The sequence below is a fragment of the Oncorhynchus keta genome, unplaced genomic scaffold (assembly GCF_023373465.1).
Source record: "Oncorhynchus keta strain PuntledgeMale-10-30-2019 unplaced genomic scaffold, Oket_V2 Un_contig_18489_pilon_pilon, whole genome shotgun sequence".
Classification (NCBI taxonomy): Eukaryota; Metazoa; Chordata; class Actinopteri; order Salmoniformes; family Salmonidae; genus Oncorhynchus; species Oncorhynchus keta.
Genome location: NW_026280946.1, coordinates 62501 through 89952, shown reverse-complemented (window position 1 = coordinate 89952; position 27452 = coordinate 62501). Strand labels below are relative to the sequence as shown.

The window sequence follows — 27452 nt, the reverse complement described above, 5'->3', positions numbered from 1 at the left end:
AATGTCTGTAATGTCTGTGGTGCCTGTGGTGCTGGTGGTGTCTGTGGTGCCAATGGTGTCTGTGGCATCTGTAGCGTATGCGGCATCTGTGGTGTCTGTGGTGCCTGTGGTGTCTGTGGCACATGTAGCATCTGTAGTGTATGTGGTGTCTGCGGCACCCGTGTCACCTGTATCGTCAGTAGTGTCTGTAGTGTCTGTAGTGGCTGTGGTGTCTGTGGCAGATTTAATAAATGTTGACAAAGTAAAAGACCTTCAAAGCCCCCGTTATATCATCCATTTATGAACGTTAATGACATCATAATATATCACGTCCAATTGCCTATTTATGTCCTATATATGTCCTAATGATGCCCTACCTATGTCCAATATAATACTATTTATGTCCTATATATGTCCTAATGATGCCCTACCTATGTCCAATATAATACTATTTATGTCCTATATATGTCCTAATGATGCCCTACCTATGTCCAATATAATACTATTTATGTCCTATTTATGTCCTAATGATGCCCTACCTATGTCCAATATAATACTATTTATGTCCTAATGATGCCCTGCCTATGTCCAATATAATACTATTTATGTCCTATATATGTCCTAATGATGCCCTACCTATGTCCAATATAATACTATATATGTCCTAATGATTCCCTACCTATGTTCAATATAATACTATTTATGTCCTATATATGTCCTAATGATGCCCTACCTATGTCCAATATAATACTATATATGTCCTAATGATGCCCTACCTATGTCCAATATAATACTATTTATGTCCTAATGATGCCCTGCCTATGTCCAATATAATACTATATATGTCCTAATGATGCCCTGCCTATGTCCAATATAATACTATTTATGTCCTATATATGTCCTAATGATGCCCTACCTATGTCCAATATAATACTATTTATGTCCTATATATGTCCTAATGATGCCCTACCTATGTCCAATATAATACTATTTATGTCCTAATGATGCCCTACCTATGTCCAATATAATACTATTTATGTCCTAATGATGCCCTACCTATGTCCAATATAATACTATATATGTCCTAATGATGCCCTACCTATGTCCAATATAATACTATTTATGTCCTAATGATGCCCTACCTATGTCCAATATAATACTATTTATGTCCTATTGATGCCCTACCTATGTCCAATATAATACTATTTATGTCCTAATGATGCCCTACCTATGTCCAATATAATACTATTTATGTCCTAATGATGCCCTACCTATGTCCAATATAATACTATTTATGTCCTAATGATGCCCTACCTATGTCCAATATAATACTATTTATATGTCCAATAATGATGTCCTAATGATGCCTATGTCCAATATAATACTATATATGTCCTAATGATGCCCTACCTATGTCCAATATAATACTATTTATGTCCTAATGATGCCCTACCTATGTCCAATATAATACTATATATGTCCTAATGATGCCCTACCTATGTCCAATATAATACTATATGTCCTAATGATGCCCTACCTATGTCCAATATAATACTATATATGTCCTAATGATGCCCTACCTATGTCCAATATAATACTATATATGTCCTAATGATGCCCTACCTATGTCCAATATAATACTATTTATGTCCTATATATGTCCTAATGATTCCCTACCTATGTCCAATATAATACTATTTATGTCCTATGTCCTAATGATGCCCTACCTATGTCCAATATAATACTATTTATGTCCTAATGATGCCCTACCTATGTCCAATATAATACTATTTATGTCCTAATGATGCCCTGCCTATGTCCAATATAATACTATATATGTCCTAATGATGCCCTGCCTATGTCCAATATAATACTATATATGTCCTAATGATTCCCTACCTATGTCCAATATAATACTATATATGTCCTAATGATGCCCTACCTATGTCCAATATAATACTATTTATGTCCTATATATGTCCTAATGATGTCCTACCTATGTTTCAATATAATAATATTTATGTCCTAATGATGCCCTACCTATGTCCAATATAATACTATATATGTCCTAATGATGCCCTACCTATGTCCAATATAATACTATTTATGTCCTAATGATGCCCTACCTATGTCCAATATAATACTATTTATGTCCTATATGATGATGCCCTACCTATGTCCAATATAATACTATTTATGTCCTAATGATTCCCTACCTATGTCCAATATAATACTATTTATGTCCTAATGATGCCCTACCTATGTCCAATATAATACTATATATGTCCTAATGATGCCCTGCCTATGTCCAATATAATACTATATATGTCCTAATGATGCCCTACCTATGTCCAATATAATACTATTTATGTCCTAATGATGCCCTACCTATGTCCAATATAATACTATATATGTCCTAATGATGCCCTACCTATGTCCAATATAATACTATATATGTCCTAATGATGCCCTACCTATGTCCAATATAATACTATTTATGTCCTAATGATGCCCTACCTATGTCCAATATAATACTATATATGTCCTAATGATGCCCTACCTATGTCCAATATAATACTATATATGTCCTAATGATGCCCTACCTATGTCCAATATAATACTATATATGTCCTAATGATGCCCTACCTATGTCCAATATAATACTATATATGTCCTAATGATGCCCTGCCTATGTCCAATATAATACTATCTATGTCCTAATGATTCCCTACCTATGTCCAATATAATACTATATATGTCCTATATATGTCCTAATGATGCCCTGCCTATGTCCAATATAATACTATCTATGTCCTAATGATTCCCTACCTATGTCCAATATAATACTATTTATGTCCTATATATGTCCTAATGATGCCCTACCTATGTCCAATATAATACTATATATGTCCTAATGATGCCCTGCCTATGTCCAATATAATACTATATATGTCCTAATGATGCCCTGCCTATGTCCAATATAATACTATCTATGTCCTAATGATTCCCTACCTATGTCCAATATAATACTATATATGTCCTAATGATGCCCTACCTATGTCCAATATAATACTATATATGTCCTAATGATGCCCTGCCTATGTCCAATATAATACTATATATGTCCTAATGATGCCCTACCTATGTCCAATATAATACTATATATGTCCTAATGATGCCCTACCTATGTCCAATATAATACTATTTATGTCCTATATATGTCCTAATGATGCCCTACCTATGTCCAATATAATACTATTTATGCCCAATGTAATGCCTATTTATGCTAAGAAAGGCCACCATTTACTTTGCTTCTTTGACTCTTCTTTACTCTTTTAACACCAAATCCTATATCATACTCCCTGATGTGCTTGATCAACTAAAGGAATGAACAAAGTGCTACCTAAAAATCAAACATTTTATTCCAGGGAAAAACAACCAGAATAAATGCTAGACATTTCAACTGCTGCGCTCATGACTGGTTAGGATCCATCATTCATTTTCTGTCTGATCTGTTCTAGTGGGGAATGATCAGTCTGTTTTCAATGAATGAATGAATGAACATCAACAGGCTTACGTGTTAATTAAAAAGATAACCCAGAGCCGCCACACCAAGCTCTTGGGGGAGACATTTTGCCAACATAAAGCACGGCACATAAAAACCATCCAGCTGAGTTATTATGCCCAGTGAATTCCCCCACCGTTAAAACAGACAGTGTGTGTGTGTGTGTGTGTGTGTGTGTGTGTGTGTGTGTGTGTGTGTGTGTGTGTGTGTGTGTGTGTGTGTGTGTGTGTGTGTGTGTGTGTGTGTGTGTGTGTGTGTGTGTGTGTGTGTGTGTCTTGGCTAACTCGCCTGTGATCAAACAGTAATTGCTCAAGAGCCCACTTTGACACATTGGATGCTGGCGTTTCCGACTGAATTGAACCACAGTGTGGAGATAGAGAGAGAGAGCGAGCGAGCTGCCTCTTCTTCATTGCAGGTGCGATGTGGTGGTGACCCATAGAGGTTTAATAAGGTATCACACTTTTCTGTTAGCTAAACTCCAATGTTTACTTTGATGTTGAATAAATACAAATAAAGACTACAACAAAGGCATTAAACTTAAAACCAATTCACAACTCAGGCTTTTCCCTCTGTGTTTAGTTCCTATTTCTGAATGCCTCTAGATGAAACAATGTTTAGAATTCATCTGTCAGAGGTTCCAATAGTGTTTGCAGAAATATGTATGATTCTGTGATGTCCCTGAGGCCCACAGACAGCTGGGCAGGCAGAACAGACTGAGGCTGTCTCGCTGATGCTGTGTGTGTGTGTGTGTGTGTGTGTGTGTGTGTGTGTGTGTGTGTGTGTGTGTGTGTGTGTGTGTGTGTGTGTGTGTGTGTGTGTGTGTGTGTGTGTGTGTGTGTGTGTTGACTGGCCGTTGTGCCTGCTCACGTGTCAATGTTCACACTGTTAACTTGCGGACTTACTGCCCTGGCTGTCTCCTCGTATCATGTCTCCTCATATCATTCAGCAAGTCCAGCCGAGCATAGAGCTCATTTGGGCTGGTTAGCTTTGGGATAGCTTTGCGTTAGCTTAAGGGTTAACTATGGGTTAGCTTTGGGCTAGCTTTAGGCTGCCTTTAGATTAGCTTTGGGTTGGCATTAGGCTGATTATAGGCTAGCTTTGAGCTAGACTTGCTTGGCTGGCTTTGGGCAACCTATGATTAGATTGGCAGGTTAGCATCATGCACCAACTCAACCAATCCAGGGTGTTTCTTGCATGTGAGAAAATTATGTGAAATAGTAGAAAGCCAGCTACACTTGGGGTGTTTGAAATACAGTATATTGAATGATGATAGTCAGTGGGGTGTTTGAAATACAGTTTATTGAATGATGATAGATGTTTGAAATACAGTTTATTGAATGATGATAGATGTTTGAAATACAGTATATTGAATGATGATAGTCAGTGGGGTGTTTGAAATACAGTATATTGAATGATGATAGTCAGTGGGGTGTTTGAAATACAGTATATTGAATGATGATAGTCATCGGGGTGTTTGAAATACAGTATATTAAATTATGATAGTCAGTGGGGTGTTTGAAATACAGTATATTGAATGATGATAGTCATCGGGGTGTTTGAAATACAGTATATTGAATGATGATAGTCAGTGGGGTGTTTGAAATACAGTATATTAAATGATGATAGTCAGTGGGGTGTTTGAAATACAGTATATTAAATGATGATAGTCAGTGGGTGTTTGAAATACAGTATATTAAATGATGATAGTCATGGGTGAATTTGAAATACAGTATATTGAATGATGATAGTCAGTGGGGTGTTTGAAATACAGTATATTGAATGATGATAGTCAGTGGGGTGTTTGAAATACAGTATATTAAATGATGATAGTCATCAAATACAGTATATTGAATGGATGTTTGAAATACAGTATATTAAATGATGATAGTCAGTGGGGTGTTTGAAATACAGTATATTGAATGAGATAGTCAGTGGGGTGTTTGAAATACAGTATATTAAATGATGATAGTCAGTGGGGTGTTTGAAATACAGTATATTGAATGATGATAGTCATCGGGGTGTTTGAAATACAGTATATTGAATGATGATAGTCAGTGGGGTGTTGAAATACAGTATATTGAATGATGATAGTCAGTAAATACAGTATATTAAATGATGATAGTCAGTGGGGTGTTTGAAATACAGTATATTGAATGATGATAGTCAGTGGGGTGTTTGAAATACAGTATATTAAATGATGATAGTCATCGGGGTGTTTGAAATACAGTATATTGAATGATGATAGTCATCGGGGTGTTTGAAATACAGTATATTGAATGATGATAGTCAGTGGGGTGTTTGAAATACAGTATATTAAATGATGATAGTCATCGGGGTGTTTGAAATACAGTATATTGAATGATGATAGTCAGTGGGGTGTTTGAAATACAGTATATTAAATGATGATAGATGTTTGAAATACAGTATATTAAATGATGATAGTCAGTGGGGTGTTTGAAATACAGTATATTGAATGATGATAGTCAGTGGGGTGTTTGAAATACAGTATATTAAATGATGATAGTCATCGGGGTGTTTGAAATACAGTATATTGAATGATGATAGTCATCGGGGTGTTTGAAATACAGTATATTGAATGATGATAGTCAGTGGGGTGTTTGAAATACAGTATATTAAATGATGATAGTCAGTGGGGTGTTTGAAATACAGTATATTGAATGATGATAGTCATGATAGTCAGTGGGGTGTTTGAAATACAGTATATTGAATGATGATAGTCAGTGGGGTGTTTGAAATACAGTATATTAAATGATGATAGTCATCGGGGTGTTTGAAATACAGTATATTGAATGATGATAGTCAGTGGGGTGTTTGAAATACAGTATATTGAATGATGATAGTCAGTGAAATACAGTATATTAAATGATGATAGTCAGTGGGGTGTTTGAAATACAGTATATTAAATGATGATAGTCAGTGGGGTGTTTGAAATACAGTATATTGAATGATGATAGTCAGTGGGGTGTTTGAAATACAGTATATTAAATGATGATAGTCAGTGGGGTGTTTGAAATACAGTATATTGAATGATGATAGTCATCGGGGTGTTTGAAATACAGTATATTGAATGATGATAGTCAGTGGGGTGTTTGAAATACAGTATATTGAATGATGATAGTCAGTGGGGTGTTTGAAATACAGTATATTAAATGATGATAGTCAGTGGGGTGTTTGAAATACAGTATATTGAATGATGATAGTCATCGGGGTGTTTGAAATACAGTATATTGAATGATGATAGTCAGTGGGGTGTTTGAAATACAGTATATTGAATGATGATAGTCAGTGGGGTGTTTGAAATACAGTATATTAAATGATGATAGTCAGTGGGGTGTTTGAAATACAGTATATTGAATGATGATAGTCAGTGGGGTGTTTGAAATACAGTATATTAAATGATGATAGTCAGTGGGGTGTTTGAAATACAGTATATTGAATGATGATAGTCAGTGGGGTGTTTGAAATACAGTATATTGAATGATGATAGTCAGTGGGGTGTTTGAAATACAGTATATTGAATGATGATAGTCAGTGGGGTGTTTGAAATACAGTATATTGAATGATGATAGTCAGTGGGGTGTTTGAAATACAGTATATTAAATGATGATAGTCAGTGGGGTGTTTGAAATACAGTATATTGAATGATGATAGTCAGTGGGGTGTTTGAAATACAGTATATTGAATGATGATAGTCAGTGGGGTGATTGAAATACAGTATATTGAATGATGATAGTCAGTGGGGTGTTTGAAATACAGTATATTAAATGATGATAGTCAGCGGGGTGTTTGAAATACAGTATATTGAATGATGATAGTCAGTGGGGTGTTTGAAATACAGTATATTAAATGATGATAGTCAGTGGGGTGTTTGAAATACAGTATATTGAATGATGATAGTCAGTGGGGTGTTTGAAATACAGTATATTGAATGATGATAGTCAGTGAGGTGTTTGAAATACAGTATATTAAATGATGATAGTCAGTGGGGTGTTTGAAATACAGTATATTGAATGATGATAGTCATCGGGGTGTTTGAAATACAGTATATTGAATGATGATAGTCATCGGGGTGTTTGAAATACAGTATATTGAATGATGATAGTCAGTGGGGTGTTTGAAATACAGTATATTAAATGATGATAGTCAGTGGGGTGTTTGAAATACAGTATATTGAATGATGATAGTCATCGGGGTGTTTGAAATACAGTATATTGAATGATGATAGTCAGTGGGGTGTTTGAAATACAGTATATTGAATGATGATAGTCAGTGGGGTGTTTGAAATACAGTATATTGAATGATGATAGTCAGTGAGGTGTTTGAAATACAGTATATTAAATGATGATAGTCAGTGGGGTGTTTGAAATACAGTATATTGAATGATGATAGTCATCGGGGTGTTTGAAATACAGTATATTGAATGATGATAGTCATCGGGGTGTTTGAAATACAGTATATTGAATGATGATAGTCAGTGGGGTGTTTGAAATACAGTATATTGAATGATGATAGTCAGTGGGGTGTTTGAAATACAGTATATTAAATGATGATAGTCAGTGGGGTGTTTGAAATACAGTATATTGAATGATGATAGTCATGAAATACAGTATATTGAATGATGATAGTCAGTGGGGTGTTTGAAATACAGTATATTGAATGATGATAGTCAGTGGGGTGTTTGAAATACAGTATATTAAATGATTAGTCAGTGGGGTGTTTGAAATACAGTATATTGAATGATGATAGTCAGTGGGGTGTTTGAAATACAGTATATTGAATGATGATAGTCAGTGGGGTGTTTGAAATACAGTATATTGAATGATGATAGTCAGTGGGGTGTTTGAAATACAGTATATTGAATGATGATAGTCAGTGGGGTGTTTGAAATACAGTATATTAAATGATGATAGTCAGTGGGGTGTTTGAAATACAGTATATTGAATGATGATAGTCAGTGGGGTGTTTGAAATACAGTATATTGAATGATGATAGTCAGTGGGGTGTTTGAAATACAGTATATTAAATGATGATAGTCAGTGGGGTGTTTGAAATACAGTATATTGAATGATGATAGTCAGTGGGGTGTTTGAAATACAGTATATTGAATGATGATAGTCAGTGGGGTGTTTGAAATACAGTATATTGAATGATGATAGTCAGTGGGGTGTTTGAAATACAGTATATTGAATGATGATAGTCAGTGGGGTGTTTGAAATACAGTATATTGAATGATGATAGTCAGTGGGGTGTTTGAAATACAGTATATTGAATGATGATAGTCAGTGGGGTGTTTGAAATACAGTATATTGAATGATGATAGTCAGTTGTTTGAAATACAGTATATTGAATGATGATAGTCAGTGGGGTGTTTGAAATACAGTATATTGAATGATGATAGTCAGTGGGGTGTTTGAAATACAGTATATTGAATGATGATAGTCAGTGGGGTGTTTGAAATACAGTATATTGAATGATGATAGTCAGTGGGGTGTTTGAAATACAGTATATTGAATGATGATAGTCAGTGGGGTGTTTGAAATACAGTATATTGAATGATGATAGTCAGTGGGGTGTTTGAAATACAGTATATTGAATGATGATAGTCAGTGGGGTGTTTGAAATACAGTATATTAAATGATGATAGTCAGTGGGGTGTTTGAAATACAGTATATTGAATGATGATAGTCAGTCGGGGTGTTTGAAATACAGTATATTAAATGATGATAGTCAGTGGTTTTGAAATACAGTATATTGAATGATGATAGTCAGTGGGGTGTTTGAAATACAGTATATTGAATGATGATAGTCAGTGGGGTGTTTGAAATACAGTATATTGAATGATGATAGTCATTGGCCATAGCAGCTCATGTAGAAAAACACACTTGAGTGTCACTCCACAGTAACATCTTGTTTTTCATCAGAGACGATTGGACTTTTTCATCAGATACGTAGTCTTTGGTCTAGCTATGAGATGAGACATAGTTTTCAGTTATCTTGCATTTAATGATATGTTATTAACCTGAAATCTCCTAATGACACGTCTGAGATTGCACCAGACGTCTTATTAGCCTGAGGGATGAACTTGAGTGGAATGATGGGTGTCTGTGGTGCAACATGTACAGTTTAAAGTTCCTCATAGGACAGATGGTTACTGATGATACTGAAAGACGGAGTAAGAATGTAGAATGTTCAGGTAACTGCCCAAATTAAAGGAAGCACCAACATAAAGTGTCTTAATAGGGTGTTGGGCCACCATGACCACGAGCCAGAACAGCTTCAATACTTGCATTTGTTGATGATGGTAAAACATGCTCCAGAATCTCCCATAAGTGTTCATTTTTGTTGAGATCTGGTAACTGAGACACACACACACACACACACACACACACACACACACACACACACACACACACACACACACACACACACACACACACACACACACACACACACACACACACACACACACACACACACACACACACACACACACACACACACACACATTCCTTCCCCCACACACACACAGCATTTTATATGGCCATCTCTGAGTGCAGATGCAGTTGATTGATGGGCAGAGCAATGGAAACAGTGGGTGACACACACCTAGCACAAGAGGTGCCATGGAGCACGAGTCACAGATATCTCTTCTCCTAGCCAGGGTAGCCAGAATAATGGGCATATTTATATATGATCCTAAGCATGATGGGATGTTAATTGCTTAGTTAACTTAGGAACCACACCTGTGTGGAACCACATGCTTTCAATATACTTTGTATCCTTCAATTGCTCAAGTTCTTCCTTTATTTTGACTATGTCTATGCTAAGATATAATGTAAAATGTTTGGAGTGTGTTTTGTTGGGGGCTGATCTTATAGGCAGGGCCAGTTTTTGCTGTATGAGCTCTCAGGAAAAGCTCTGAGCTCTAGTTATATGCTATAATTATCTTTTATAACCCGACTGTATGCTACAGATGTGTTCCTTTAATTAGAGCAGGCTTGCCATGGCAGCAACACTATCATGCCACTGCAGCATTTTCAATGGCTGATCATTTGAATTCAATTCTAACTAACTAGCTATATGCTATAACTACATGCTATAGGGCCCTGAGTTTCCCTGTTCATATGACCGGACCCAGGAAATACTCCTGTTCATAGGTTCCAATGACATTGCTGTGTCCTTGAGTCTAAGCTGGACCCCGGGGTGGTGTAGCTTCAGAGTGTTAGCTAGCTACTGAGCTGTGTGTTGGTCCTCCGCCACCTGTCCAGTTGTGCATCTGGATGTTGACCAGGCATCAAAGCAGCTCCCATGTTGAGTTCCTTTGAGCTTGATGTAAATGTGTCTACCAGCGTGAGGTTGGAGTGAGGTCGGACACGCCAGAACTCTGACACTTCACCAAACCGCCCACTGCTCCATTTGTAGGGCCTCATAAAAAAGTTAGGAGAGCTAAAATATGTGTGTGTATGGATTTAGATTTTGCGGCGAAGAGTTGAGAACCTCAACAACTAATGCAACTCACCGCTCAGTGTAACGGAGTTGATAAAACCTGTTGACATATCAACTGAATCCATCTCAGCAGTGAGGCCTAGGATGGTCTAGGACACATTTGGAGGAATGTTGTTGTGTTCAGATTTCCGATGCCTCGAGAAAAGATTTTCAATGAGTCTTCCAGAGGCGTGACGGTGGGAGAGACAAGCAAGGGGGCTAAGAGGAGTTCATGCTCACACCCTTGGTAGAGAGCCAACAAGTAGGCCTGCAGGGTGGTTTAGTCAAGGGCTTCATTATCCCACAGTCTCACTGTGAAGAGTCCTGGCTCACATAATACAGGGGAGGAGAGAGAGAAGGAGAGAGGTATGTCTGAGGGAAGGAAGCAGCAGGAGGGAGGTGGGTAAGGCCTGGCAGGGCAGACGGGGTCAGAGACAGATAGATGGAGGGACACCATATAGGAAAAGGAGGTAGACCAGAGGAGACAGGAACAGAGCTGAAGCCTGATCAGACAGCTGGCTCCGCCCTGTGTCTGTAAGTTGGCAAGAAGAGGGGAAGTGGTTGAGAGCATGGAAGAGCAGGGTTGATTGAAGGGGTATGTAGTGAGGGTATGTAAGGGAGGTCAGAGAAGACGAAGAGACAGAACAGTGATTGTGGCATAGACAGAAAGCAGAGAGGAGCGATGCAGTAGTTGGCACTGCCCACGTCTGTGAGCTGGCAGTGCCAGCCGTGGAGGAGGTTCGAGCGCTCTATCTATTGCTGCAGAACAGATGCACTATGCCAGGGCCCATCCACAAGGGTGCCCATCTGCCACACTGTTTCCCTGCCCTGCCCTGCCCCGAGCCTGGCATCCATCCTGGGCAGTGTGCACCCACCCTGCGCCAACCGAAGCTGGCATTGCAGATTTGGGCATGGTATACAGGCGCTGTAATGTCAAGTTAATTGGATTTGTCAAAAGGGAGGAAAGGGAACAACATTGGCGCAGAGAAATGCGATGGCAGAATGCAGCTCATCCTCATAGAGGAAACAACAAGCCCTGCATTTATTTTTCTTCTATTCTTCTATGATCTTCCACAAATAGATATCCGCTCGGTGCTAGGTCAAAATGGTTGACGCACCGAGTGCTGAATAAAGAAATATTTGATTTGATTTATTGGTTACGGAAAGGCAGAGAAGTGTTTGTTTGGCTTTCGGGCTAGAATCTCGGTGCACAGGGAGGTTTTTCACACACGTGTCCCGTGTATATATATAGGACCCATGTGTGTTTGTCCCTTCGCGCTGCGCCCATGAATGTATGTGCCTGAGGGAGGTGAGGTAGGAGCTCGCTTACAGTATATCTAGTCCACATGAACTCAATGAGAAATAACAAGGCTTCATCTCTCAGCCCTGCGAGGACCCCAATGTGTGTTTGGCAGTGGCCTCTTTACTGCCTGCACTAAAAGGCTGCTGTGTTTTCATCAGCTCAGGCTGTTAATAGTTATTTTCCAACCATAAGCTCATACATATAGGACCCCTTCTCTCTCTCTTTCTGTCACTCTCTTGTTCTCACTGTCTGTGTTTTGTCAATCTCTGACTCTGCCCATTGCAACTCACCATAGAAGAGAGAGAGAGAGAGAGAGAGCGAGAGAGCGAGAGAGAGAGAGAGAGAGCGAGAGAGAGAGAGAGAGAGAGAGAGAGAGAGAGAGAGAGAGAGAGAGAGAGAGAGAGAGAGAGAGAGAGAGAATCCAATTTGATATTCCATCCATCACCCATAAAGTCTCTGCCCACAGAGAGACAGATTCATCTGGTTGTATTCCTATGGCCTGATAACATGAGATTGATTACATCAAGTTGATAACTCTTCGTATTGATCTCTGCACATTTTACTACAGAATATCGTTCACGTTCGATCTTCGTCTTGGTAGTTTCGTGTGGCTGGAATATTTGTACCCTCTGAGTGGATTTTGGTCATGTTGCATCATACATATTGCACATTTCACACACACAGACATACATGCAGACACACTTTCACTCTCTCTCACAGCAGGGAGTAAATTACTGTCTTGTTACGTACTGAGGTGGTGAATTCTAGGGGTTTTCTGTCAGGGTTGTTCATGAGAAATGCGGATTGATTGAAAGTGAAACTCAGAGAGGCCAGGGATCATTGCTCCCATCCTCTGAATAGTGGATCGTAAATCCAACTCCACAGATTGAGCTTGATCCAAATGGCTGAATCCAAAAGTTAAAACGTGCACGACTGCTCCCAATCCGCTGTGGGAAAAGTGGAGGAGAAATGTCTCTCTTTCATGGATAAAAGCAATACACAATCTACAATTCCCTCTTCTGTATTCAAACCCCCAGTTTAACACAGAGCTGTCCTCTCTGTCTCACGCCCAACATCTTGCTATCCATGTAAAGAGGACAAAAAGAAGGAGGGAGGATGGAGCGTTGAAATGCAGCCCGTTCTGTTTTCTCTTTCTCTTCTCTGGAAGTCAACTGAGATGACATGGTTCATTTAACAGGGCCAATGGAGGACTATAAAAATGCCAATAGTTCACATGAAATGGAGGAGCATTGAGGTGTGTGTGTGGGGGGGGGGGGGCGCATGCACGTGTATGTGTGTGGTTTGCACGGATGTGTCAGAGCGGATGGAGCCAGTTACCACGGACAGCTGTCTACACAGCTGCAGCTCTTACAGCACACACACACACACATGTTGAACAGAACTTTAGAGGAGCTGCACCACATGCAGTATTTCACACTGTAGGAAATCCTAAGAAAACAGCACATTGGATAGGTCAATCTGACTTCTGGTTATGATTGTACTGATGTGTCTTATGTGGTGTGAAATGCCACATTAGTTTGTTTTACGCCCAGATTGATCAACTTTCTGCACCTGATTAGCAGTTAGCGGTTAGCAGTTAGCGTTAGCAAACCTTTGGCAGCTCTGTACCTAGGCTACTAGGTTAGCGCTAGCTAACCCTTGGCACTGAGAGAATCCTGAGCCTCAGTGTCTGATCGTGTAACGCTAGTTACAGTTGGGCCTCACTTGTCACTTTTACTCAATGTATACATCAGGATCCGTCCCCTCGCACCGACAAGTGTGCCTGTTCTCCTCCAGGGAAGCGAGCTGATCATGATGCTGTGTCCATGTGCATCAGGCATCAATTTGTTAGTCCTGGCGCTTCTGATCATGGCTCGGAGAATAGATGAGATCCACATAAATATGTAATTATGAATAAAATAGACAAACATAGATGAATAAGCCTGGAAGCACAGAGGCAAACTGCCAGACATTTGAGTTGGAAATTCTAGAAATCACACAATTCCTGCCTAGAGATAATGAAGAGCTCGGTTGATTCATATTATAGTCTGTCATGAGCAATAACAGGCTCTCACTGTCTCATATGTCAACTGGTGACAGGTGTCACCTCTGTTTACTACTCAGAGAGATAGGGGGAGATAGGGGGAGAGATATAATGGGATGGAGACATAGAGAGGGGGGAGAGATCGAATGGGAGGGAGACATAGAGAGAGGGGGAGAGATCGAATGGGAGGGAGACATAGAGAGAGAGGGGAGTGAGGGAGAAAGAGAGACTGAGAGAGACCGAAAGAGATAGAGAGGGAGAGTGATGGAGAGAGAGAGGGAACAGAGAAAATACCAAAAGAGAGAGAGATTTATTTCCACGATGAAGCCAAGAGGTAGAATTAATGTGAGTTGACTGTTTCTGTTTTTAACACAGTTGGCGCTGGGAAAGTTGTTATTCTGTTCCTGGTTTGCACTGGACAATGTGTTTGGAGAAAAGCGTCACTCAATGGCTTATAAATATAAATTTAAAATATAAAATAGTTGACTGTTTCAACATGATGCAGGGAAAGCAGTGAAATGTTCCTTTTCCTGGACACAGATCACTCACCGATGTGATGAGTGAGTTTGACGTGTACTGCACATGATGCAGACACACACACCAACACACACACACACACACACACACACACACACACACACACACACACACACACACACACACACACACACACACACACACACACATACACACATGTACATACACACGTCCGCACATGCAAATACACACAAACACCCACACGCACACAATCTCCATGGCACCGGCCCTGTGTAATGCTTGGAAGACATCTGTTCCACAGCTCAGCCTGAAGTGGGCCAGGCCCAGTTATTCTGCTCGCATTGAGAGTCCCAAATTGAAACCTTTTCCCTACATAGTGCACTACTTTTGATCAGAACCATATGGGCCCTGGTCAAAAGTAGTGCACTATATAGGGAGTAGGGTGCCAATTGGTAAGCAATTGGTCTCGCTAAAGCCTTCTTTAATTTGACTCTGAAGCTGCTGATCTGATGGAGATGAGGATTGCTCATCTGAAATGATTTCTCTGCCCTCCTACCTCCCTCTCTTCTTTCATTTTATCTTTCCTCTCTCCTCATCCCTGCTGGCCTCTGTGTTACTGTCTGGGAAGTCAGAACACGGACTGATACCAATTTTGCATTCTCAAACCGACTTAAGCTTTCTGTTTTTGCATGAATACAATACAATTCTCTCTCTCTCTCTGACCTCTATGAAAATGCCTGCCAGCGTATGTGTGCATGCCTGCTTGTGTATGTGTGCATGCCTGCTTGTGTATGTGTGCATGCCTGCTTGTGTATGTGTGCATGCCTGCTTGTGTATGTGTGCATGCCTGCTTGTGTATGTGTGCATGCCTGCTTGTGTATGTGTGCATGCCTGCTTGTGTATGTGTGCATGCCTGCTTGTGTATGTGTGCATGCCTGCTTGTGTATGTGTGCATGCCTGCTTGTGTATGTGTGCATGCCTGCTTGTGTATGTGTGCATGCCTGCTTGTGTATGTGTGCATGCCTGCTTGTGTATGTGTGCATGCCTGCTTGTGTATGTGTGCATGCCTGCTTGTGTATGTGTGCATGCCTGCTTGTGTATGTGTGCATGCCTGCTTGCCTTCACACCATTTGATATCTCACAAAAATAAAAATGCTGTGGATGTTTTCCCTGATATTGTCAAACACCTGAGGATTTGGTCTTTTTACAACCATGATCTGAATGAATTGTCGGTAGTGTATTTTAGATTCATGCGTATGTGTCGCTCTATAAGAGTTGTAGTGGTCAGACTTCTCATTGTTTGTTCTGTGATGCTGGTCTATGTGAGGCTGCGTGTGTTCAAACAAATCTGTGTTACTGTGACACATTTCCATTTCATTTGTCACAAGTGTTCGCATGAGAAGATACAATGTCTGTCTGTGTTGTTATTCATCTCAATGTTATTTTCGATCTGTTTCTCTATCTATTTTCTCTCCTCTCTCCTCTCCCTCCTGTCTCTCCTGTCTCCTCTCTCTCCTCTCTCTCATCTCTCTCATCTCTCTTCTGTCACCTCACTCTCCTCTCTCTCCTCTCTCTCCTCTCTCTCCTCTCTCTCCTGTCTCCTCCCTCTCCTGTCTCCTCCCTCTACTGTCTCCTCTCTCCTCTATCTCTTGTCTCCTCCCTCTCCTCCCTCTCATGTCTCCTCTCTCTAGTCTCTCTCCTGTCACCTCTCTCTCATCTCTCTCCTGTTTCCTCTCTCTCCTCTCTCTCCTGTCTCCTCTCTCATGTCTCCTCTCTCTCATCCCTCTCCTGACACCTCTCTCTCCTCTCTCTCCTCTCTCCTCTCTCTCCTGTCTCCTCCCTCTCCTCCCTCTCCTGTCTCCTCTCTCTAGTCTCTCTCCTGTCTCCTCCCTCTCCTCCCTCTCCTGTCTCCTCTCTCTCCTCTTTCTCATCTCTCTCCTGACACCTCTCTCTCCTCTCTCTCCTCTCTCCTCTCTCTCCTGTCTCCTCCCTCTCCTCCCTCTCCTGTCTCCTCTCTCTAGTCTCTCTCCTGTCTCCTCCCTCTCCTCCCTCTCCTGTTTCCTCTCTCTCCTGTCTCCTCTCTCTCCTCCCTTTCCTCTCTCCTCTCTCTCCTCTCTCTCCTCTCTCTCCTGTCTCCTCCCTCTCCTGTCTCCTCTCTCTCATCTCTCTCCTGACACCTCTCTCTCCTCTCTCTCCTATCTCCTCCCTCTCCTGTCTCCTCTCTCTAGTCTCTCTCCTGTCTCCTCCCTCTCCTCCCTCTCCTGTTTCCTCTCTCTCCTCTCTCTCCTGTCTCATCCCTCTCCTCCCTTTCCTCTCTCTCCTCTCTCCTCTCTCTCCTGTCTCCTCCCTCTCCTCCCTCTCCTGTCTCCTCTCTCTAGTCTCTCTCCTGTCTCCTCTCTCTCCTCTCTCTCCTGTCTCCTCCCTCTCCTCCCTCTCCTGTCTCCTCTCTCTCCTCTCTCTCATCTCTCTCCTGACACCTCTCTCTCCTCTCCCCCCATCTGTCTCACCTATTTCCCCTTTCTTTATATCTCCCTTTTTCCCTCTTCTTTCTCTCTCTTATGTGCCCCCCCCCATGTCTCTGAGCAAGGAGGTAGTGGTCTATCCTTAAACACTCCTTTCCTCGCTGACCTCATCTGTCTGGCTTGGAACATGTGCCTGCCGCTATGCCCGCGTGTCACCCCCAATCTGACAAAACGTCTCTGACATACAGACAGACAGACACGTCTTATGTTAGATTCACGAACCGAAGCGGAGCTCGGCATTACCCCTCATACACACCCCCCTACACACACACACATACACCCCCCTACACACACACACCAGGTGTAAGAACATCAACACTTATCAACCCTAAGGTTACACACACACACACACACACACACACACACACACACACACACACACACACACACACACACACACACACACACACACACACACACATTAGCCTCCTCAGACAGCTCTTCCTCATGTTTTACTAGGTCAGCTCCAGTGGCAGCTACAAGCTCCACGCACTGCCTTCCCAGAATGCTCTCTTGTTGGACTTGTTTATTAGATTTGCCGCGGTACGTTTGATCCTAATCCGGCCCTCCCTTCCTTCCCTCCCTCCCATTCTCTCTTTCTCTCTCTATGATGTTTTCGGTGGTGTTTTGTGGCATTGTGGGTCTCCACGTCTCAATATGATTACAGCTGATCTGGGATCTGTGGATGATGCTATGAGTGGCAGGACTATGAGTGGGTCTCTTATGTAATACACTGATCTGGGTGCAGTCAGGGAAGGCAGGGCTCTCAGCCTGGGTTACTGGATTGTGACATTTCTTGTTCATTACAGTGTGATTTTCCAATTTTACAGTTTTAGGCTATAAATAGCCTGATCCCAGATCTGTTTATGCTGTCTTGTAAACAATTATCATATGAGTTGGCTAGACAGCATTAACAGATAAGGGACCAGGCTACATACAGTTGAAGTCGGAAGTTTATATACACCTTAGCCAAATACATTTAAATTCAGTTTTTCACAATTCCTGACATTTAATCCTACTAAAAATTCCCTGTCTTAGTTCAGTTAGTATCACCACTTTATTTTAAGAATGTGAAATGTCAGAATAATAGTAGTGAGAATGATTTATTTCAGCTTTTATTTCTTTCATCAAATCCCAGTGGGTCAGAAGTTTACATACACTCAATAAGTGTTTGGTAGCATTGCCTTTAAATTGTTTAACTTGGATCAACGTTTCGGGTAGCCTTCCACAAGCTTCCCACAATGAGTTCATTGAATTATGGCCCATTCCTCCTGACAGAGCTGGTGTAACTGAGTCAGGTTTGTAGGCCTCCTTGCTCGCACATGCTTCTTCAGTTCTGCCCACAAATGTTCTATCGGATTGAGGTCAGGGCTTTGTGAAGGCCACTCCAATATCTTGACTTTGTTGTCCTTAAGCCATTTTGCCACAGCTTTGGAAGTATGCTTGGGGTCATTGTCCATTTTGAAGACCCATTTGCGACCAAACTTTAACTTGCTGACTGATGTCTTGAGATGTTGCTTCAATATATCCACATAGTTTCATCCCTCATGATGCCATCTAAAAAAAACGAGTTTTAATAACTCCAACCTAACTGTATGTAAACTTCCAACTTCAACTGTACATGCTATTGATCTGACAAAGACAAGTGGTGGGATTATGTGATGAGAGGAAATCAAATTTCAAAGGAAGTAAGTGATTGTCTGGGGTTTTTCATTGCCTCACGAATGTGTCATGTATTGAGATATAATCTGCCTGGGAACAACAGTTTACTGGGGATTTTCTGATGAATTAAAGAGTCAATCAAAATCAATCTGATTTAATACAAGGGAGAGAAAATATCTCACTCACCTTCTCTAATCAGGCTGTTATATTGTAATCTCACAGCACCAATGTTCTGTAAACACCTGCCAACAGGATTGTAGGAAGTCACAACATCAACTGGTACAGAATCAGACAGGGTCACAGAACAATCTCTGTCCTTGTACCTCCAGTCTGTCGTCAATCACTATCAACTGATACGAGCACATGAAATATGAGATAAACAGAGAGAGATGAACAGCTTCTACCTCCAGGCCATCAGACTGTTAAACAGTTACCACTGGCCGGCCTCCACCCAGTACTTTACCCTGAACCTTAGTCATTGTTACTCTCGGGACAATACGTGTATCACAATATTTTGTTCCATGGCAAAAATGAAAACACAAAGCAGATCAAACTGTTCGGTCCTTTAAAAACCTGCTGTATGTAAAATATTAGGGCTATTTTCCTAAAGAAGTTAAATCCGCTCTCACGATACTGGTATCGACCCGGTCCTACTGGTAACCACCTGCTACTCTACCCTGAACCTTAGAGCTGCCCTATACTCATAGACATTGAACACTGGTCACTTTAATAATGTTTATATTCTGTTTTGCCCTTTATGTTTATATACTGTATTCTAGTCAAGGCTCATCCTATATAACAACAGCTGTGTACATCTTTTCTATTCCTATACTGTCCATACTGTCTATTCACACGCTTATATACTGTACATATATATATATATAAATATATATACTGAAAAATATATACACGCAACATCCAACCATTTCAAACACTTTAGTGAGTTACAGTTCATATGAGGAAGTCAGTCAATTGAAATAAATTCATTAGGCCCTAATCTATGGATTTTAAATGACTGAGAATACAGATATGAATCTGTTGGTCACAGATATGGGCCTCAGGATCTCTTCACAGTATTTCTGTGCATTCAAATTGCCATCGATAAAATACAATTGCGTTCGTTGTTCGTAGTTTATGACTGCCATTACCTTAACCCCACTGCCACCACGGGAACTCTGTTCAGCAAACCGCTCCACATGATGTCATACATGTGGTCTGCGGTGTGAGGCCAGTTGGACGTACTGCCAAATTCTATAAGACCATGTTGGAGGCGGCTTATGGTAGAGAAATTCAATTCTCTGGCAACAACTCTGGTAGACATTCCTGCAGTCAGCATGCCAAAACAAATGATTTAATAAATGTATCACTAGCCAATTGAAATTGTTAGGTTATATTACTTGTTAGATATTACTGCATGGTCGGAACTAGAAGCACAAGCATTTCGCTACACTCGCATTAACATCTGCTAACCATGTGTATGTGACAAATAACATTCGATTTGATTTGATTTATATTCCGGAGTCTGACATTCCTCATTCTGACATTTCTTAATTTTGGACTTTTTGTATTATGTGTGCATTGTTTTGTATTTCTTGTCATTACTCCTCTGTTGGAGCTAGAAACACAAGTATTTCACTGCACCTGCGACCACTTCTACAAATCTGTGTAACTTTGATTGATTTGAACAATCCATAACATTCAGTATAACGTGTCGTGACCATCAACCCCTACACAAATGAGTGTCACAAATAAAACACGTCTTTTACATAAAGGGACAACATATAAATATGCTAAGCATTGTGTTAATTACTTGTTTTTTATTTTTATATTTTTTTTATTTCACCTTTATTTAACCAGGTAGGCCTGTTGAGAACAAGTTCTCATTTGCAACTGCGACCTGGCCAAGATAAAGCATAGCAGTGTGAACAGACAACACAGAGTTACACATGGAGTAAAGAATTAACAAGTCAATAACACAGTAGAAAAAAAGGGGAGTCTATATACAATGTGTGCAAAAGGCATGAGGAGGTAGGCGAATAATTACAATATTGCAGATTAACACTGGAGTGATAAATGATCAGATGGTCATGTACAGGTAGAGATATTGGTGTGCAAAAGAGCAGAAAAGTAAATAAATAATAATAATAATAAATTACTTGTAACTGAATATGAACTTTATTCATCTTAAATATTCCCATTACAAACAGTATAGTCAACCAGATTTATCATATACATTTGGGGCTGACAACTATTATAGATGAGTGGTATTATAAAGCACACATACTGTAGGCAACAACATGTAGTTATGCACTTGGTAGAATGAAATAGCACCAGCTGGCTTGCCTGTGTTCAGCTCTGTGTATTAAGGAATGCAGAATATCTTTACACAACCTTGTCCTATCTCATTTGCCAGGAATGTTACTATTAGGTTGTCACCACAGATGAATAAGGGATAATTGTGAACGTTTGAAAGCCAACTGCCATGTTCTCAGTCTCTGGAATGCTGAAAGTCCTGTTTCTCTGTTCTGCATCCCAAACTGCACCCTATTCCCTACATATTGCATCACTTTTGGCCAGGGCCCATATGGCTCTACTATGTAGGACATAGGGTGTCATTTGGGATGCAAACTATAAGTGAGGAATACTGGGGATTCCGGAGTGCTTGTTTTAAGAACAGAGCAAACCAAGAAACCTAAACTCCTGTTCTTCCATCCCGTCGATGTCCACTGAGTTTTTTCCACAAGTAAGCAAAATAACCTTAGGCTTACTATAGTGTATAGTGTATATTGATGTGTATACAGGGCTCGTCTGTGAAAGAGACCTTGGTCTCAGCATGGCTGCCTGTTGAAATGAAGGTGAAATAAAACATGCCTTTTAAGAACAGTCAAACCTAAAGTTATGGGAAGCCACAGAGTCTGTCTGCTCAAAGCAGGTGGTGAAACATAAAGTTCAAGTGTCTGTCTGCTCAAAGTTAACCCTAAAGTTATGGGAAGCCACAGTGTCTGTCTGCTCAAAGCAGGTGGTGAAACATAAAGTTCAACCCTAAAGTTATGGGAAGCCACAGCGTCTGTCTGCTCAAAGCAGGTGGTGAAACATAAAGTTCAACCCTAAAGTTATGGGAAGCCACAGTGTCTGTCTGCTCAAAGCAGGTGGTGAAACATAAAGTTCAACCCTAAAGTTATGGGAAGCCACCGCGTCTGTCTGCTCAAAGCAGGTGGTGAAACATAAAGTTCAACCCTAAAGTTATGGGAAGCCACAGCGTCTGTCTGCTCAAAGCAGGTGGTGAAACATAAAGTTCAACCCTAAAGTTATGGGAAGCCACAGTGTCTGTCTGCTCAAAGCAGGTGGTGAAACATAAAGTTCAACCCTAAAGTTATGGGAAGCCACAGCGTCTGTCTGCTCAAAGCAGGTGGTGAAACATAAAGTTCAACCCTGCAAGTCTCTTTTTTAACCGCCAGGAATTTCAAAGCCTAATTGGCATCTGATTGGTTTGGTGAATCTAATATCTATGGTTAAGACACTCTTTCTGCAGTGTATTTCACCCAGGTGGAAAACAACAGCCCATGCAAGTCAAATCTTGCCAATGTCCTCGCATTTTCTACATTCCTTCCCGTCTGTATCTGTATAATCACGTTAATTGTGTTTTTGGCTGCTCATTTAGAAGAACCGTTATTTTAAGGCGGTGTTGAGAGAAATCCCACACAATTTATTTAGTTTCCTTGAGTGGTGGTTTCTTCCTCACAACCTAGCAGGAGGTCTAGCCCCACCCCCCACCGCCTCTACAAGACTACATATCATTAAGAAACAACATTTCCCTGTAGGCATCCATTTTGAACATTTTAGTCATTTAGCAGACACTCTTATCCAGAGAAACTAGGGTTCAGTGCCATGCTCAAGGGCACATTGACTGATTTTCCGTGGTTTCAAACCAGTGACCTTTTCGGTTACTGGCCCAACACTCTAACTGCTAGGCTACCTGCCACCCCTTTCACAAACTAAAAATAATGGTACTTTATTAGTCCAGCTCTAGTGAGACAGACATTTCTCTTCTGATCTGCTACCCAAACAACTAGTCATCTATATGACTAACCAACACTTTGCAATGAACGAACAGCACTTTGTCAGAGAGCCTTTTTGTACAATGAACATGTATACTATAGCATGGGCTTTGTGACAAAAGACAAAGGTTTAAAAGCTTCCATTGTGGGAGCTGGGAACGTTTCACCTCTCTCAGTCTCACTGAGTTCACTCCTTGAACACCACACGACTCCCTGTTCCCTTAAGTCCCCTAACCAGGGAAGGGAGTAGAAACACGACACAAGAATAGAAGTCATTGTCTCCCAATTAAACCAGAGTCTGTTGCTGGTCCCCTGGGTTCTTTGTGTGTCCAGGATGTAGGAGGGGCCCTTGTGAACAGGTCTGGTATCGGCTAGGTCAGGGAGGCACCTGAAGGATAGGAACCTGATCCATGGAGGTTGCCTTGCTCACCCATTTCCTTTCCACCCCTGCTCTCCCTCCCCTCTGCCTGGGCAACGCTTCAAACAGAGGAGCCCCTGTGTGCTGGAGGTGGATTCTGGAGGTGGTCTCGTTCTCTCTCTCTCTCTCTCTCTCTCTCTCTCTCTCTCTCTCTCTCTCTCTCTCTCTCTCTCTCTCTCTCTCTCTCTCGTTCTCTTTCTCTCTCTCGTTTTGTCTCTCTCTCTCTCTCTCTCTCTCTCTCTCGTTCTCTTTCTCTCTCTCTCGTTTTCTCTCTCTCTCTCGTTCTCTTTCTCTCTCTCTCGTTTTCTCTCTCTCGCTGTCTCTCTCTCTCTCTCTCTCTCGTCCTCTCTCTCTCGTTCTCTCTCTTGTTCTCTCTCGTTCTCGTTCTTTCTCCCTCGTTCTCTCTCTCGTACTCTCTCTCTCATTCTCTCGCTTGTTCTCTCTATCTGGTCGTGCTGGGTATTGTCCGCAGTGGGACAGAGCCCCGATTCGAGAGATAGGCATGGATAGATATAGCCATGGGTGGTTGAGAATGGGAAAGGGAAGGGAAAGGGGATACCTGGTCAGTTGTACAACTGAATGCTTTCAACTGAAATGTGTCTTCCGCATTTAACCCAACCCCTCTGAATCAGAAAGGTGCGGGGGCTGCCATAATCGACACCCACATCTTCATTGCCCGGGGAACAGTGGGTTAACTGCCTTGCTCAGGGGCAGAACTACAGATTTGTACTTTGCCAGCTCAGGGGTGTAGGACTAGTTCTTCTATACCTTGATGCATCACACACTGTAATGGTGTTACGGGATGATACATTGGCCATGGTTTTCATCTCATATCTACATCAATAACACTAGAAGGCAGATCCGCTGGCTCTCATCAGCAGCTGCACATATCCTCAGTGAGAATGCTATAGGGACTGAGCTATTACAATGCTATACAGGCCAGTGAATTGTGTACTGTCTTTGGTCTCATTATAATATGTCTAGTAGCATGTACACAGTGGGTAGTTATTATCAGTGTTGTAACATAGTTATGTAAAGATGTAAGTCATTTTTGGGGGTATCTGTACTTTACTTTACTATTTATATTTTTGACAACTTTTACTTCACTACATTCCTAAAGAAAACATTCCTTACTCCACACATTTTCCTGACACCCAAACGTATTTGTTACGTTTTGAATCCTTAGCAGGACAGGAAAATGGTTCAATTCACACACTCAAGAGAACATCCCTGGTCCTCCCTACTGCCTCTTATCTGGTGGACTCACTAAACAGAGAACAACCCTGGTCCTCCCTACTGCCTCTTATCTGGTGGACTCACTAAACAGAGAACATCCCTGGTCCTCCCTACTGCCTCTTATCTGGTGGTCTCACTAAACAGAGAGCATCCCTGGTCCTCCCTACTGCCTCTTATCTGGTGGACTCACTAAACAGAGAGCATCCCTGGTCCTCCCTACTGCCTCTTATCTGGTGGTCTCACTAAACAGAGAACATCCCTGGTCATCCCTACTGCCTCTTATCTGGTGGACTCACTAAACAGAGAACATCCCTGGTCCTCCCTACTGCCTCTGATCTGGCAGACTCACTAAACAGAGAGCATCCCTGGTCATCCCTACTGCCTCTTATCTGGTGGACTCACTAAACAGAGAACATCCCTGGTCATCCCTACTGCCTCTTATCTGGTGGACTCACTAAACAGAGAGCATCCCTGCATCCCTGGTCCTCCCTACTGCCTCTTATCTGGTGGACTCACTAAACAGAGAACATCCCTGGTCCTCCCTACTGCCTCTTATCTGGTGGACTCACTAAACAGAGAACATCCCTGGTCCTCCCTACTGCCTCTTATCTGGTGGACTCACTAAACAGAGAGCATCCCTGGTCCTCCCTACTGCCTCTTATCTGGTGGACTCACTAAACAGAGAACATCCCTGGTCCTCCCTACTGCCTCTTATCTGGTGGTCTCACTAAACAGAGAACATCCCTGGTCATCCCTACTGCCTCTTATCTGGTGGACTCACTAAACAGAGAACATCCCTGGTCCTCCCTACTGCCTCTGATCTGGCAGACTCACTAAACAGAGAACATCCCTGGTCATCCCTACTGCCTCTGATCTGGCAGACTCACTAAACAGAGAGCATCCCTGGTCCTCCCTACTGCCTCTTATCTGGTGGACTCACTAAACAGAGAACATCCCTGGTCATCCCTACTGCCTCTTATCTGGTGGACTCACTAAACAGAGAACATCCCTGGTCCTCCCTACTGCCTCTTATCTGGTGGACTCACTAAACAGAGAGCATCCCTGGTCATCCCTACTGCCTCTTATCTGGTGGACTCACTAAACAGAGAGCATCCCTTCATTTGTAAATGATGTCTTGGAGCTAGTATCATTCAATTAAAAACAAGACAATCCCTGATTTGCTCCCTATAAGCCTTTGAAATTATTTATTATTTTACTTTTGATACTTAAGTATGTTTAAAACCAAATACTTTTAGACTTTTACTCAAGTAGTATTTTACTGGTCCTCCCATTTTTCTTTGAGTCATTTTCTACTCAGGTATCTTTACTTACAAAGTCTGACAACTGGGTACATTTTCCCCCTGGTTATTATCATCCATCCACTGTACAGTCAGAATAACCTGGAGACAAACTAAAAGCAGATTTTGGTGATTTGTTTTTGGTGTGCACCCTGCTCTCTCTCACTGCAGTGGACTCATAGAAATCAGAGAAATCCCTTGTCATCCCAAATAGCATCCTCTTCCCTCTGAAATGGACTGCACAAAACAGAGAAATGTCCTTGTCCATCCCAAATAGCATCCTGTTCCCTTGAAATCTGGTCTGCATCTCATATAACATCCTGTTCCCTGGTCCTCCCTCTGCCTCCCAAATATCTGGTTCCTCACTAAACATGAAATGTCCTTGTCTGCATCCCAAATGCATCTTGTTCCCTACATGAAATGTCCTTGTCTGCATCTCAATAAAACATCCTGTTCCCTACATGAAATGTCCTTGTCTGCATCTCATAAACATCTTGAAAATGTCCTTGTCTGCATCCCAAATAGCATCTTGTTCCCTACATGAAATGTCCTTGTCTGCATCCCAAATAGCATCTTGTTCCCTACATGAAATGTCCTTGTCTGCATCTCATATAACCTCCTGTTCCCTACTGAAATGTCCTGACTGCATCTCATTTTGTTCCCTGAAATGTCCTTGTCTGCATCTCAGGTAACATCTTTCCCTACAAAATGTCCTTGACATCCCAAATACATCCTGTTCCCTCATGGTCCTATTATCATCCAAATAGCATCTGTTCCCTACATGAAATGTCCTTGTCTGCATCTCAAAGAAAAGTCAGATTTCCCTACATGAAATGTCCTTGTCTGCATCTCACCTCCTGTTCCCTACTGAAATGTCCTTGTCTGAATCTCATAGAACATCCTGTTCCCTACATGAAATGTCCTTGTCTGCATCTCAAATAACATCCTGTTCCCTACATGAAATGTCCTTGTCTGCATCTCATATAACATCCTGTTCCCTACATGAAATGTCCTTGTCTGCATCTCATATAACATCCTGTTCCCTACATGAAATGTCCTTGTCTGCATCTCAAATAACATCCTGTTCCCTACATGAAATGTCCTTGTCTGCATCTCATATAACATCCTGTTCCCTACATGAAATGTCCTTGTCTGCATCTCATATAACATCCTGTTCCCTACATGAAATGTCCTTGTCTGCATCTCAAATAACATCTGTTCCCTACATGAAATGTCCTTGTCTGCATCTCATATAACATCCTGTTCCCTACATGAAATGTCCTTGTCTGCATCTCAAATAACATCCTGTTCCCTACATGAAATGTCCTTGTCTGCATCTCATATAACATCCTGTTCCCTACAT

The 27452-nt window shown here is 41.3% G+C and overlaps 1 pseudogene; it reads left to right on the top strand.

Moving 5' to 3' along the window:
* LOC118375288 (extracellular serine/threonine protein kinase FAM20C-like) overlaps positions 1–27452 on the top strand; it is an 86775-nt pseudogene that overhangs the window by 7729 nt on the left and 51594 nt on the right.